Source organism: Scyliorhinus torazame, chromosome 17 (assembly GCF_047496885.1).
Source record: "Scyliorhinus torazame isolate Kashiwa2021f chromosome 17, sScyTor2.1, whole genome shotgun sequence".
NCBI lineage: Eukaryota > Metazoa > Chordata > Chondrichthyes > Carcharhiniformes > Scyliorhinidae > Scyliorhinus > Scyliorhinus torazame.
In genome coordinates, this window is record NC_092723.1 from 158,275,932 (window position 1) to 158,292,630 (window position 16,699).

At 49.2% G+C, this 16,699-nt stretch overlaps 1 protein-coding gene across 8 annotated transcripts in view; it reads right to left on the reverse strand.

The window, feature by feature from the left end:
* srl (sarcalumenin) overlaps positions 1-16,699 on the reverse strand; it is a 158,507-nt gene that overhangs the window by 66,470 nt on the left and 75,338 nt on the right. The window lies entirely within an intron of this gene.

Sequence of the window (16,699 nt, forward strand, 5' to 3'; positions counted from 1 at the left end):
AATCTCCATATTTCACCTTCTACCATCATGCTAAACATACAATGATAATGGGGCTGTTGACAGATCACTACAGTCGTTATATCAGTTGGTCTACAGCAGACCCAGACTTGATGCAAGGAAAACCCCAATGATAGAAAAGCTTAAAAAACCAAAAGGTCCAAAGTTTCCTGTTTCTCCTACTTGCACTATGCCACTGGATGTTTATGCACCTGCCTCTATCCTTCTGTCACTGAAACCCTAATTTATGCCTTCAGCCCATCAAAAATTGATTTTTCAATGTCTCTGCACTACCCGCTCGTCCATCACAAGCTCCAATTAATCTAAAACTTGTATACCTTTCAGACACTGGAAAATGCATTCCTGACAGTCCTGGTCTGTATCCTGTTTACCTCCATTGCCCAACCCTTTCCTTCCCTTGCAATCTCCCATCATGCATCCCAGTCCTAATGGTCTTGACTTGCTGCTTGCTCCTCACTTTCTCAACCATGTGCCCCTAAACTCCCCACTAAACCACTGCATCACTTCTCTCACTTCTTTCAAAAGGCTCTTAAAGGGGGGGCGGGGGGGACATGTGCACAGCAGCGGGTGCATTTCACAAGCTCCGGCTCTGCTCGTCTTTTTCATCCTGGTGATCATTTCTTATTTGCTTTTTCTTGGGCTATGCCATGTCCCTGGAAGAGCCGATATAAAATGCTAAAATCCTTGTTTGTTTGTGACAGCATAGTAAGCCTGTTGGGGCTCAGCTTGCAGTGGCGCATTTACTGCTGAGGGGTTCTTGCCTTGGTGGTGCTGTGTGCATCGGATGATGAACGGCATGAAAGTTGTTGCCTTGACTGAGAATTTTCGCTCTGCCATGAAGGTCTTTAGAGCTCACTTTGAGGGATTTCAGGGTACTACCTTCAGAAGAGTGGTGGAGGCGATGAGAGGAGAGGGTTATTGCACTGTCCCTGGTTAGGTGCCGCTTTTGTTTTGTTGCAATCCTTTGCATGGTGTGTCGTTTATCCTGACGGGTTCGGGAGGTGTGGGCCGGGCGAGGTGTCCCCCTGATCCACTCCCTGATGGGAGATGGGAATTCCCGATTGAGTTCGAGAACTGGCTTCCATGCAATGGTAATCTTGACTTGGAGGCTGAGTGCATCAGATTCAATGAAGCACAACGTATCCTGTCTGTGAAGCCAGGGGTCGGTAGGACCCACCGACCACTGGTCCTATTTTGTCCTATTCTTGAGCTCGTCTTGAGGGGTTGGAGGTGGCCAAGTGGGTCGAGTCATTCTCCCCGGCCGGGGCCTAGGCTGTAGACCGCCTGGACGTCAGAGAGACAGCATGGTGGAAGTGATGGTGTCTTGTGCTTCAATCATTGGAATCCTTGAGAGATTCTGGAGTGTGCTCGTTGATCCTGCCTTATTTCTTTGCCTTCTTGTGCGATATGAAAGATGCCATTATCCTGCAATTTGCCGTGTGGTTCTTTGATAATCCTGATCGTTACTCCCTGTTGATCATGTTGTTGACTTTTTTTATTACTGTCTTTTTTCCTGTAGGGGAGTGTGAAATGTGAGCATGATGGCCTGTGCCATTGATTATCCTTATCCTGTGTTAGCAAGATCATTTTGAGTCAATTATGGGAAGTGTGATTGTTTTACTCCTTTTGGTTATAAAGATTATTAGTGGAGCTGGAGCGGGGTGAAGGATGGTTGGTAGGGTTAGTTTAGTCCGCATGATATTGAGGTTAGCCGCCCCCCAGTTAGAGCTAATCTGTTTCTGTTTTTTCTTTTGGATTTGGAATATTATCTATTTGGGTCTCTCTTCGTATTCCTCCCATAGGCTACTGTGGTGGTTGGGTTGTTGAGGAAGGAGGTTGCTCTGGATATCCTTTCTACGGTGATTGTCACTTTGAGGAGACTTTTCTTCTGGGTGACCATTCTGTTGGTTCTTATCCTGATCGGATCCGGTGGGAGGGGTTTATTTTTTTTCAATTTTTTTCCAATTAAAGGACAATTTAGCGTGGCCAATCCACCTAGCCGGCACATCTTTGGGTTGTGGGGGTGAGACCCATGCAGACACGGGGAGAATTAGCAAACTCCACACGGACAATGACCCAGGCCGGGATTCGAACCTGGGTCCCCAGCGCCTTAGGCAGCAATGCTAACCAGGGTGCCACGTGCCACCCCGGTGGGAGGGGTTTCTGTTTGTGGTGGCAAGGCAGTAATCTTCTCTCCCTCCCAGGGTGCCTAATTATTGGGTGCCTTGACAGTTCATCTTCTCGGGCGGAAGCCCCACTGTTTGGTCGGGGCTGGAATAATCATCCTTTTGTGGTGCGTTGCCATAGTTGGGGTTGGTAGGGTACAGCGTAATGGGGGTGTAAGTTTTTACGGTGTGCTGGAGACCCTGGGGGCATAGTTCATTAACAACTTGGATGATAACAAAGAAAGTCATATATCCAAATTTGCTGATGGTACAAAGTTAGGCGGCATTGTAGACAGTCTAGATGATAGCATAAAATTGCAAGGAGATATTGACAGACTAGGTGAATGGCAAAATTGTGGCAGATAGAATTCAATGGAAGCAAGTGTGAGGTTATCCATTTTGGACCTAAAAAGGAGAGAGAGCAGAGTACTTACTAAATGGGAAGGAGGTTAAGTACAATGTATGTCCAAAGAGACTTGGAGGTTCAGGTGCATAGAATTTTAAAATGGCAGTAACAAGTGCAAAAAATAATCAAAAACGCTAATGGAATGCTGGCCTTTTTATCTAGAGGATTGGAGTATAAAGACAGAGGGGTTATGCTGCAGCTATACAAAACCCTGGTTAGACCCCATTTGGAGTACTGTGAGCAATTCTGGGCACCACACCTTAGGAAGGATATATTGGCTTTGGAGGGAGTGCAGCGTATGTTTACTAAAATTATACCTGGACTACAGGGGTTAAATTATGAGGAGAGGGGCAGCACGGTGGCACAGTGGTTAGCATTGCTGCCTACGGCGCTGAGGACCCGGGTTCAAATCCAGGCCCTGAGTCACTGTCCTTGAGGAGTTTGCACATTCTCCCCGTGTCTGCGTGGGTTTCACCCCCACAACCCAAAAGATGTGCAGGATAGGTGGATTGGCCACGCTAAACTGCCCCTTAATTGGAAAAAATAATTGGGTACTCTAAATTTTGAGAGAAAAAAAAATTATGAGGAGAGATTGCACATTTAGGCCTGTTTTTGCTAGAATTTAGAAGGTTATAGGTTGATCTGATCGAAGTATTCAAGATATTAACAAGAAAAGATAGGATGGATAAAGGTAAACTATTTCCACTGGTTGGAGATTCTAAAACTAGCGGACTTCGTCTAAAAATTAGGGTCAGACTGTTCAGGAGAGATGTTAGGAAGCATTTCTTCTCTCAAAGGGTGGAACTGTCTTCCACAAAAAGCAGTTGAAGCTAGAATAGCTGTTAATTTTAAATCTGAGACAGAGCAGCACAGTGGCGCAGTGGTTAGCACTGCTGCCTCACGGCGCCGAGGTCCCAGGATTGATCCCGGCTCTGGGTCACTGTCCATGTGGAGTTTGCACATTCTCCCCGTGCTTGCGTGGGTTTCGCCCCCACAACCCAAAGATGTGCAGGGTAGGTGGATTGGCCACGCTAAATTACCCCTTCATTGGAAAATGAATTGGGTACTCTAAATTTCAACAAAAAAAATGTAAATCTGAGACAGATAGATTTTTGTTAAGCAAAGATATTAAGGGATATGAGCCAAAGGCAGGTATATGGATTAGGCCATAGATCTGCCGTGATCTCATTGAATGGCAGGACAGGATCGAGCGGTTGAATGGCCTACCCCTATTCCTATGTTTCTTGTGTGATGGTTGGTGCTGGGCTAGGCCAGTCCGGGTACTGTGGCTGTTATACTATTGCGGGTTTGACCATAGTCTGGACATGTTGTTTCTCCCTCTCCTCTCTTCATAATTGTGGTTCTGTCCTGGAACTGTTTTTGAGGTTTAATTGCATGAGGCTAATTCCCCATAGATCTGGGGATTTGTGTCTTTTCTTTTGTTATTGCAAGCGTGGGTATGACAAATCTGTTCCTGGCTCTTATATGAGTGCGGTGGTCTGGAATCCAGAAAGAGAAGGCTGTGTTGGGTCATTGGTGCCGTTGGCGTACAGGAGTTGAGGGGGGTTGTACATAGGTGCCCGCCCGATTAATGTGCGGGATGTTTAATAATAATAATAATAGCTTATTGTCACAAGTAGGCTTCAATGAAGTTACTGTGGAAAGCTCCTAGTCGCCACGTTCCGGCACCTGTTCGGGGGGGGGTGGGGGCGCTACGAGACCTGAACCCGCGCTGCTGCCTTATTTTGCATTACATTTTGCATTACAAGCGAGCTGTTTAGCCCACTGTGCTAAATCCTGCTTTCCCGTGATGATTGCGTGGCTGTGTGGCATGGGAAGGTATGTGCCATTTTGTCAGGCTGTCATGTTTTCAAGATCCTATCCTGTTTCTCCCTTAGTCGCTGGTGGGGTGCTATGGGTTGCTAGTTCTGTTCAATTATTGTATTAAGCCAGTTGTGATGTTATTATCCTGTTCTTTGCTGTGCTCTTGTAAGTTAAGCTATTCCTGTTTTATTATTCCTTTCCTGCATATGGTAATATATTATTTTATAACTTTGTGTTATTTCATAAAATGTAAAATCTCAAGAAACATTCTTTTTAAAAAGCCTCTTAAAAATCTGATCGTTCCGACTTTGTTTAGTATTTAGAATACCCAATTACTATTTTTTTCTCAATTAAGGGGCAATTTATCATGGCCAATCCACCTAACCTTTGGGTTGTGGGGGTGAAACCCATGCAGACATGGGGAGAATGTGCAAACTCTACACGGACAGTGACCCAGGGCCGGGATTCGAACCCCGGTCCTCAGCGCCGCAGTCCCAGTGCTATCCACTGCGCCACATGCCGGCCCTCCTCCATCTCTCACAGTGCTGAGTGTCCTTTCCTCATTGACAAACACCTGAGATGTCTTCAACATGTAAGGTATGTGGATATGTGGTTGTTGAGTACACACAGCCTTGGTTGCATTCAGGTTTGTTACATAAATCTTGGTTTGTATTCACTTGAGTTTAGAAGATTACAGTGTTTAAATTGAGGTGTTTAAAATGTTAAAAGCATTCAATAGAGTAGAGACAGCGATACTATTTTCTCTGGTGGGGGGAAATCCAGGAGTGGAAACATAATCCTAAACTTTGAGCTCGGCCACTTAGGAAGAAAATTGGGGAGCTCATTTTTCACTTGTGGAAACCTGGGACTCTCTTTAAAAGACTGCTTATGTTGGAGGAATTTTTGAAACTGAGATTGATCGGTTTTTTTGTGAGATAAGGTTATCAAAGAAATATGGAACTTGAGCAGGCAAATAGAGTTGAGGTACAGATCAATCCTAATGTACTTGTAAATTAGCAATCGTAGCACTCTCGCATCTGTGTTGTGTGTCCAAGTCACGCTCCAGGACATGAGTGTCAAAATTAGATGATTTTCGGTTGCGGCTATGCCTAGGTAGGTTGCATGTTTGGCAGCTCCCGCCGGGAACGGACTTTTGGGCTCTTCAGAGGGGCCCCAACGGCAATTGTTCGACGGCTCCCAGTGTGGTAAGGTGACAGCAAGGTTCCCCTGACATTATATGGATTGGACCAGGAGTGGAGCGGTCAAAAAGGTGATCCTGGTGCAGCGAAAAGTGCGAGGGAGGAAAAGCAAGATGGCGGCGGGTGGAGACCAAGCAGCGTGGGCGCAGTGGTCGCAGGAGCAACAGGAATTCCTCAAACGCTGCTTTGCGGAGCTGAAGACAGAAATGCTGGCGCCAATGAAGGCGGCGATTGAGAAGCTTGTGGAGACACAGAAGGCCCAAGGGGCGGCGATCCAGGAGGTGCGGCAAAAAGCCTCGGAGAACGAGGACGAGATCTTGGGCCTGGCGGTGAAGGTGTAGGCGCACGAGGCGCTGCACAAGAGGTGGCAGGAAAAATTTGAGGACCTGGAGAATAGGTCGAGGAGGAAGAATCTTCGGATTTTGGGTCTCCCTGAAGGAGTGGAGGGGCCCGATGCCGGGGCATATATGAGAACGATGCTCAATTCGCTGATGGGCGCGGGAGCTTTCCCGAGGCCCCTGGAGCTGGACGGGGCTCATCGGGTCCTGGCAAGGAGACCCTAAGCCAACGAGCCGCCAAGGGCTGTAGTGGTGAGGTTCCACCGCTTTGTGGACAGAGAGTGTGTCCTGAGATGGGCCAAAAAAGAGCGGCGCAGGAGGTGGGAGAACACGGAGATCTGTATTTTACCAGGACTGGAGTGCGGAGGTGGCTAAGAAGAGAGCTGGTTTTAACCGGGCTTAAGGCGGTTCTCCATCGGAAGGGGGTGAAGTTTGGGATCCTGCAGCCAGCGCAATTGTGGGTCACGTTCCAAGATCGGCACCACTGTTTTGAAACGCCTGATGAGTCATGGAACTTTATCCAGGCTGAAAAGTTGGACTCAAACTGAGGGTTTGCCGTGGGGGGATGTTTACGGTGTTTACTGCGTTTGGGGAATGTTCTTTTTGTTTCGGTGCTGGGTGGGGATGGGTGAATGGATTTGATGTGGGGGCTGTGGGAGAGTGTGGGCGTTGGTGTTGGAGGGGCAGGGCCCCGCGGAGGAAGACGGAGGGGGTGGAGGTCCGGGGATGGGGAGTTGGGGTAAGGCCGCAAAAAGGAGCTGAGCCAGAGGGGGCGGGGCCGGCTCAGACGGAAAGCGCGGGCTTTTCCCCGCGCAAGGGAAGGATGGGGGCGGGGCCGGGGAGAAGCGCAGTGCTGGAGAGGGGCGCACACTGACTGCCAAGGAGTGGGGGGATTCTCACACTGGTGGGTCGATGGAATGGCGGGGGAGGTCGGGGTAAGCAGGAGTCAGCTGACTTACGGGAGTGTCATGGGGGGAGCAAAATGGCTAGATAAGGATCTAGCGGGGGGAGGGGGGGAACTGGGTTGCTGCTGCATTGGCCAAAGGGGAGCTGGAAGTAAGAGAGGTGGTCGGGGTGGGGGTCCGCTCCCTGGGGCACTGGAGAGTGCGGGAGGCGCGGACACGTGTCTGGCCTAGAAAAGGAGATGGCTAGTCGGCAGGGCGGGGGGAGTAGCTCCCTGATCCCGCTGATAACTTGGAATGGGAGGGGCTTGAACAGGCTGGTCAAGAGGGCCCGGATGTTCGCGCACTTAAAGGGACTGAAGGGAGATGTGGTTATGCTCCGGAGTCACATCTGAAGGTGTCAGATCAGGTTATGCTGAGAAAGGGATGGGTAGGGCATGCCTTTCATTCAGGCCTGGATGCAAAGAACAGAGGGGTTGCAATACTGGTGGGGAAGCGGGTGTCGTTCGAGGCACTGATTATTGTAGCGGATAATGGAGGTCGATATGTGATGGTGAGCGGTAGGTTGCAAGGGGTGTGGGTGGTACTGGTGAACATATATGCCCCGAATTGGGATGATGCCGGATTTATGAAAAGCATGCTGGGTCGGATTCCGGATCTGGAGGCAGGAAGCTTGATAATGGGGGGGCGGGGGGAAGAGACTTCAACACGGTGCTGGACCCAGCACTGGACCGTTCTAGGTCCAGAACGGGTAAGAGGCCGGCTGCGGCCAGGGTGCTCAGGGGGTTTATGGACCAGATGGGGGGAGTGGATCCATGGAGGTTTGCCAGGCCGCAAGCCAGGGAATTTTCCTTCTTTTCCCACGTCCATGGAGCCTACTCCCGGATAGATTTTTTCATTTTGAGTGGGGCGCTAATCCCGAAAATGGAGGGAACGGAATATTCGGCCATAGCCATCTCGGACCACGCCCCGCATTGGGTGGAGCTGGAGTTGGGGGAGGAGAGGGACCAGCGCCCGCTGTGGCGCCTTGATGTGGGACTGTTGGTGGATGAGGGGGTGTGCGGGTGGGTGTGGGGATGTATCGAAAGATACTTGGAGGCCAATGACAACGGGGAGGTGCAGGTAGTCTGGGAGGCGTTGAAGGCGGTTGTCAGGGGAGAGCTAATCTCCATTAGGGCCCACAGGGAGAAGAGAGAGAGAGGAGGGAGAGGTTGGAGCGGGAGATTTTAAGGGTGGACAGGAGTTATGCAGAGGCCCCCGAGGAGGGGCTACTTCGGGAGCGACGGAACCTCCAGACGGAATTCGACCTGTTGACCACGCGGAAAGCAGAGGCACAGTGGAGGAAAGCACAAGGGGCGGTTTATGAGTATGGGGAGAAGGCGAGTCGGATGCTGGCACATAAGCTTCGTAAGAGGGAGGCAGCGAGGGAGATTGGTGTTGTTAGGGATAGAGGGGAGAATACGGTGCGGTGAGAATAAATGAGGTATTTAGGGACTTCTATGGGCATCTGTACAGGTCTGAGCCCCCAGCGGGGGAGGAGGGGATGCAACGATTCCTAGATCAGCTGAGGTTCCTGAGGGTGGAGGAGGAGCAGGTGGCTGGTTTGGGGGCGTCGATTGGGCTGGAGGAGCTGGTTAAAGGACTAGGGAACATGCAGGCGGGGAAGGCCCTGGGGCCGGATGGGTTCCCAGTTGAATTTTATAGGAAATACGTGGACCTGCTGGGCCCGTTGCTCGTGAGGAATTTTAATGAGGCGAGGGAGGAGCGGGCCTTGCCCCCGACAATGTCCAGGGCGCTGATTTCTTTGATCTTGAAGTGGGACAAGGATCCATTGCAATGTGGGTCGTGTAGACCGATCTCGCTCCTCAATGTTGACGCTAAGTTGCTGGCGAAGGTGCTGGCTACGAGAATTGAGGATTGTGTCCTGGGGGTGATTCATGAGGGCCAGACGGGATTTGTGAAGGGTAGGCAGCTAAATACAAATGTGCGGAGGCTCCTCAATGTGATTATGATGCCCTCGGTGGAGGGGGAAGCAGAGGTAGTGGCAGCTTTGGACGCGGAGAAGGCCTTTGATCGGGTGAAGTGGGAGTATCTTTGGGGAGTGTTGCGGGGGTTTGGGTTCGGGGAGAGGTTCATCAGTTGGGTCAGGTTGCTATATAGAGCCCCGGTGGCGAGTGTGGCTACGAACCGGCGGAGGTCGGAGTACCTTCGGCTGTACTGGGGGACGAGACAGGGTTTGCACTGGCAATTGAGCTGCTGGCCATATGCTGCCATTCTCAGTGGCGGGTAGGGTGCAGTCGGTAAAAATGACGGTCGTGCCGAGGTTTCTCTTTGTGTTCCAGTGCCTTCCCATTCCGATCCCCAAGGCCTTTTTCAAACGGGTAAGCAGGAGCATCATGGGATTTGTGTGGGCGAATAAGACCCCGAGGGTGAAGAGGGTGTTTCTGGAGCGTAGCAGGGACAGGGGGGGGCTGGCGCTGCCGAATTTGTGTGGCTATTGTTGGGCAGCCAATGTGGCGATGATCCGTAAGTGGGTAATGGAGGGAGAGGGGGCGGCGTGCAAGAGGTTAGAGATGGCGTCCTGTGTGAGCACGAGCCTGAGGGCGCTGGTGACTGCACCGCTGCCGCTCTCACCGACAAGGTACAGCACGAGTCCGGTGCTGGCGGCGATGCTGAAGATCTGGGGGCAGTGGAGGCGACACAGGGGTGAGGCGGGGGCCTCGGTTTGGTCCCCGATCCGAGAGAACCATCGGTTCGTCCCGGGAAGGATGGATGGGGGGTTTCGGAGCTGGCATCGGGCAGGGATTAGAAGAATGGGGACCTGTTTATTGATGGGACGTCCCTGGTAGCCCGGCGGAGGATTTTGCTACTATGGAAGGATGCAAAGCCCCCCAGTGAGGAAGCTTGGATCAATGACATGGCAGGGCTCATCAAGCTGGAGAGGATAAAGTTTCCCTTGCGAGGGTCTGTGCAAGGGTTCCTCAGGTGGTGGCAACCGTTCCTAAACTGTCTCGCGGAGCGTTAGGAGGAGGTCAGCAGCAGCAGCCCAGGGGCGGGGGGGGGGGGGGGGGGGGGCAGTTCTTCCCTATTTGTGCTTTTTACTGTTATATGGGGCGGTTACTGTATATGGGGGGAAATCCAATGTATAATTTCTACTTGTTGTGTTCTTATTCTTTCTTTTTGTTGCGGGGGGCGCGGGGTGATGTTGTTGAACATTTGTTTAAAAACTTGAATAAATATATATATTTTTAAAAATGAGTGTCAAAATTAAGGCTAAGACTCTACTGCAGCACTGAGGGAATACTGCACTGTCAGGGATAGTGGGCTGGATTCTCCATTTTTGGGCCTATGTCCCCACACCGTCGTAAAAACTGTGGCCTTTCAGGGCAGAAAAACTGGCGTCAAAAGGCCCCATATTCATGGTCTTGCAGAGGGCTCGCAGGGACCCGTCGTGAATCTAGCAGCTTTAGCTGCAGATACGGGCCCCCGTACTTCGTGGTCAGAGGCCACGCATGCGCACGGCGGCGGCCTCGCATGCTCCATGGCAGACTCAGACCGCAGAGCTGGACCTCCGAAACAGTGGAACAGTGGTCAGCCGCGCGTCCGGCCCGGACCACCTGCCCAAAATCAGCCTGGTCCTGTATGAGGCCTCCCCCCGACCATGGCGGCCGCAGACTGAGTCTGCAGCCGCCACGCGAGTATCCCGAACGGCAGAACCATGTTAGATCCATGCCGTCGGGCCTGTCGGGGGCGGAGAATAGCGGGGTGGGCCTCTGGCAATGGCCGCAGGTAAGGGGATATGCAGCCTGGCGTACTCTCCCAGTATGCTGCCTTTCGGGGGCCGGAGAATCAGGGAACCGGCACCGGTCCCGATTCTGTGCACGGAAATGGATTCTCCACCCCGGTGCTGGTCGCGGTTTCGGCATTGGGGTGCAGAGAATCCAGCCCAGCATTTTTCTGATGTGGCTTTCAACCTAGGCCCAGTTTGCCCTCTTGAGAGATTGAATCATAGAATTTACAGTGCAGAAGGGGGCCATTCGGCCCATCAAGTCTACACCAGCCCCTGAAAGAGCACCTTCCTAAGCCCACACCTCCACCCTACCCCCATAACCCAGCAACCCCACCTAACTTTTTGACACTCAGGGCAATTTAGCGTGACCAATCCACCTAATCCGCACATCTTTGTAGAACTTATTTTGATTAAGAGCAGGCGGGCTATCCCCACTGTCCTGACCATAATATATCCCTCAATCAACATCACCGAAACAGGTGATCTGGTCATTATCACATTGCTGTTTGTGGGAGCTTGCTGTGCACAAATTGGCGGCTATGTTTCCTAAATCACAACAGGTACAATACTTCAAAAGCCCTTTATTCATTATAAAAAGCACTTTGATACATCGGGTGATTGTGAAAGATGCTATATAAATGCAAGTATTTTTTATTTTTATTTGAATGGAGGTACAAGCTCGAGGAGCACAAAAATCCTCTCCTGTTCCACTGAACTGAAACCTCACTTCAGGAAATGGGAGACATTTGTCTACTGAGGTAAGAATGATAATCGCCCTACTCACACTTTTTATAATCAGTTCTAACACATTTGGAAACTTTCATGATGTGACTATGACTCATTACTGGGTGAGTATGGTATGGACCAGAAAGGGGAACAAGGTCACCTCCGAGTTCAGGACCAAGATCACTTACTGTGACAATAAAATAAGACATTGCCAATGCAGAGCAACACACTGCAACAACAGGAAAAGCAGAGATGCATCAGAAGTTACAGAACCAAAGGAGATACTCAATTCCTCACAACTAAAATATATCCGAGTGACGAAGAAAGATAGGAAGGGGTAAAAATCATCCATGGCTAAACAAGGAGGTCAAATACATTATAAAGACAAAAACTAAGTTATATCATATTGCAAAGGCCAGTGGCAGGCTGGAAGATTGGGAAACTTTCAAACATAAACAAAGGTTAAAAAATTAATAAAAAGAGCTGAGAAAAATTACGAAAAAAACTAGCACAGAATATCAAAAAGGGTAGCAAAGCTTCTACAGGTACATAAAAGAGAAGAGAGTTGCTAAGATGAATGTTGGCCCCATGGAAGATGAAACTGGTGAGTTAACAGTGGGGAACACAGAAATGGTAGAGATGCTAAATCAATACGTTGCCTCAATTTTCACGGTGGAGGACACTAGTACCATCCCTATAGGAACGGGCAATTCAGAGGTAATAGAAAGGGTGGAACTTGGAACAATCAGCATCAATAGGGAAACGGTATTTAACAAACTATTGGAATTGAGGGCAGACAAGTCCCAGGGCCTGATGGCCTACATCCCAGGGCGTTAAAGAAAGTGGCAACAGCGATAGTGGATCCATTGGTTGTAATATTCCAAAATTCCATGGACACAGGAAAGGTACCAGTGGATTGGAAAAATGTTACTGTAATGCCTTTATTCAAAAAGGGAGGGAGTCAGGGCAGCATGGCGGCGCAGTGGTTAGCACTACTGCCTCACGGTGCCGAGGTCCCAGGTTCGATCCTGGCTCTGGGTCACTGTCCGTGTGGAGTTTGCACATTCTACCCATGTTTGAGTGGGTTTCACCCCCACAACCTAAAAGGATGTGCAGGGTAGGTGGATTGGCCACGCTAAATTGCCCCTTAATTGGAAAAAATGAATTAGGTACTCTAAGTTTTTGTTAAAAAGGGAGGGAGACAGAATGTGGGAAATTACAGACCAGTTTGTTTAACATCTGTTGTTGGAAAATTATTAGAATCAATTATCTAGGACATTTGGAAAGCCAAAGTGCTATCCATCAGAGTCAGCATGGTTTTATGAAGGGCAAATCATGTGTGACTAATTTGCTTGAATTCTTTGAAAATGTAACAAGCAAAGTGGATAATGGAGATCCTGTAGATGTAGTATATCTGGACTTGTGGAAGGCCTTTGATAAGATGCTGGTTAATTCTCAAGGTGAGATCACGTGGGATTAGGGGTAATTTATTAGCTTGGATAGAAGTCAGCTGCACAAGATGACGCCGGAGCAAGGCGACTCTCTGTGAGCTCTCCCTAAAAGATCCACTTTTTACTTAACTTACAATTGTTCTAATCTTTTAAAATTCATTTCTAAGACTATGTATTTTCTTTTCTTTTCATGTACTTAATGATCTGTTGAGCTGCTCGCAGAAAAATACTTTTCACTGTACCTCGGTACACGTGACAATAAACAAATCCAATCCAATCCAATCCAAGACTGGCTGACAGGCAGGAGTCAGAGAGTCGGGATAAATGGGTATTTTTCTGGCTGGCAACTTGTAACTAGTGGGGTGCCACAGGGTTCGGTCCTTGGGCCCCAGCTATTTACAATCTATATTAACGACTTGGATACAGGGATAAAAAGGTTCTAGTGCCAGATTTGCAGATGACACAAAAATAGGTGGGACAGTAAGTTGCAAAGAGGAAATAAGAACCTTACAAATGGATATAGATAGGTTAGGAGAGTGGGCCAAAATGTGGCAGATTGAGTTTAAGATGGGTAAGTGTGAGGTCATGTATTTTGGTCGTAAAAATGGAAAGGCAACTTATTATCTAAATGGAGAGAGATTTGGGGTGTTCCGATGCAGAGGGATCTGGGGTCCTCGTGCATGAGTCACAGAAAACGAGCGTGCAGGTGCAGCAGATAATAAGGAAAGCAAATGGAATGTTGGCATTTATAGCAAAAGGAATTGAGTATTAAGGTAAGGAAGTGTTGCAATTATACAAGGCATTGGTAAGACCGCATCTGGAGTATTGTCAGGAGGGAGCATAAGAGAACTCCATACCTTTAGAGACATCACAGCACTCACTTGCACCCTCCATCAGCTCAGGAACACACACCTCAGCGGGTTTTAGTGCTAGTTCAGAATGGGCTTCACAATCTGGTGGTCACCACATGGACACGTGTCCACAGGAGGAGGATGTAAGTGGCTTTTGGAGGACTGCTGGGGAAGAGGCATCGGCGATGTCCCAGTCTGATGACAAGCCTTTGGAATCAGCCTCTCGACCCATGGTGGAGAGTCAGCAAGAGGCGGGGCAACATCAGGCAAAGCTGTTGGAAGCTTTCAGCAGAGTAGCCAGCGAGTTAGAGGAGTCTGTCCACCTGCTGTCCGATGAAGTGTTGTCAGAATGTGCACACTTCAAGGTCTCCAAGGGGCGGATAGCAGACGCCATGGAGACCTTGGTCCAGCAGAATGCCCAGTTTCTACTGGGTATGCAGGAGGGCCTGTACTCCGTCGCCATTGCCAGGGGTGAGTTCATGCAGTGGCAATGTGAGAGGGGGACCAGGCACCTCGACATCCTTCCAGGTGCCCCTTCTCCTCAAAGAGTCAGACTGGGGCCGTCAAGCACCTGAAGGGAGGAGGAGAAGCAGCTGGACACCCCTGGGTCATTCACTCAGGAATCTCACAGGTTGTCGGCTCCTTCCGAATCCCCTCAGCCTGTGACCCCTTCAACCTCGTCCTCTTATCATTGCAGAGGGAGATGCTGGTCCACCAGCGGAAAGCCAAAGTAAGCCGGGGCCCTCCTGGGCTTTGCTCCCCAGAGGACGGCCGCCAATGGTATCAAAGACAACAGGGCAGACAGCTCCACAGGCTGCCTCACCCCTGCTGCAGGTGTCAGGGCAGAAGAAGAAATGGTTGCTCAGGTGAATACTGTTATTGTATTAGCTGGAAATACATTCACTGTCACTAAATAATGTCTAGTGTTGTCTTTCAGCATCATTATATAGGCTTTGTGAGCCCCCACCCCATCCCCCCCCCCCCCCACCCCCAACACCACCATTCCTCTGCAACACTCGCAATTCAGCTGGATGTAACTGCACCATGAGTAATTCTGAAGGGAGAAGTGTTTGTGGCAGGGGCTTTCAGGGCCTTGTGCATGCACTCCCCCACGCACACAAATCCTTTATCCATCACATTGATCTGACTGTCCCAAGGTTTTGTGATGCAGTCTTCTGGGGTTCTCTTTCAACTGTCCAGCTGAGCTGACCTGCATGTCCACCCATTGAATGAACTCCCATTCAGCACCAGTGACCGTCCAACACGAGACTCCGCTCACCTTCAATTTGGAAAAATGGTGGTAGTGAAGTATTAGATCCTCTGCCACTTGAGGAAGGGTGTTCCAAAGGCTCTGAACCATCCAAGAGAAAACAATTCTTCTCATCTAGTCTTAAATGGGCGACTCCTTATTTTTAAACAGTAACCCCTAGTTATCGATTCTCCCACACAATGAAGTTGTGGCACAGTGGTTTGCACTATTACCTCACAGCGCCAGGGACCCGGGTTCAATTCTGGCCTTGGGTGACTGTCTATGTGGAGTTTGCACTTTCTCCCCCTATCTGACTGGGTTTCCTCTGGGTGTTCCAGTTTCCTTCCACAGTCCAAAGGTGTGCAGGTGAGGTGGATTGGCCATGCTCAATTGACCTTTAATGTCCAGGGATATGCAGATTAGGTGGAGTTACAGGTTTATGGGACTGGGCCATGAGAGTGGGCCTAGGTCGGGTACTCTTTTGGAGGGCCGCTGCAGACTCAATGGGCCGAATGGCCTCCTACTGCACTGCAGCAATTCTATGGTTCTATGGGAACATCCTCTCCACATTCACCATGTGAAGACCCCTCAGGATCTTTTGTGTTTCAATCAAGTCACCTAAACTCCAGCAGATAAAAGTCTAGCCTGTCCAATCTAAAGGCACCTTCCCTGAATACAGGGAATTTTGGAAAATTATAACCAACGCATCAAGTATCCCACTTCTTTTTTTTTTTTTAATTTAGAGTACCCAATTATTTTTTTTTCCAATTAAGGGGCAATTTAGCGTGGCCAATCCACCTACCCTGCACCTGAAATTCCAGGAAAATGGGACCAGAAGCACTCACTAATGTTCCCTTGTCGTTATTGATGCTCCTGCGTCGTCTCTTTGGGCCACATTTGGGTTGTGGGGGGTGAAACCCACACAGTCACAAGGAGAATGTGCAAACACCACACGGACAGTGGCCCAGGGCCGGGATGTGAACCCAGGTCCTCAGCACCGTAGTCCCAGTGCTAACCACTGCGCCGCCGTGCTGCCCCTGTATCTCACTTCTTTTGAGACGCTAGGATTAAGTCCATAAGGCCCCAGGGATTTGGCACCCCGTAACTCCAGGGATTTGCTAAGTCCCCTGGCGATTGTAATTTTCATGAGGGACCCCCACCCCTTCCAACTCTAGATTTACAGCTATTTCTGGGATGTTATTTGTTTTCTCTCCAATGAATATCAATGCAAAATACCTGTTCAATTCATCTCCAATCTCTTTAGTTTCCAGTATTAATTCCCCAGACTCACCTACAGAACCAATGCTCACTTTGTCAACTCTGTTTATTTAAAAATCTATAGAAACTCTTAATACCAGTCTTTATATTTCTAGCTAGCTTTCTCTCATACTCTAATTTTTCATTCCTTATTCACCTTTTGGTCATTCTTTGCTGCTCTTTATATTCTGTCCAATCTTCTGATCTGCCACCCCTCTTTGTGCAATTATATGCTTTTTCTACTGTCTAACTTTTTCAATAACAACAAATGGTGTTTTTTCTTGGTCCTTCTCGTTGGAATATATCTATTCTGTGTATTCTGAAATATCCCTTTACATGTCTTGTCACTGTATCTCTATTCACCTCTCTCCCTTAACCTAGTTTGCCAGTTCACTTTAGCTAGCTCTGTTTTCACTCCCACATAATTGCCCTTATTTAAGTTTAAAATACTAGACTTGGGCCCACTTTTCCCTCCCTCAAACTGAATGTAAAATTCAATCATATTATTATGTTCGCTGCTGCC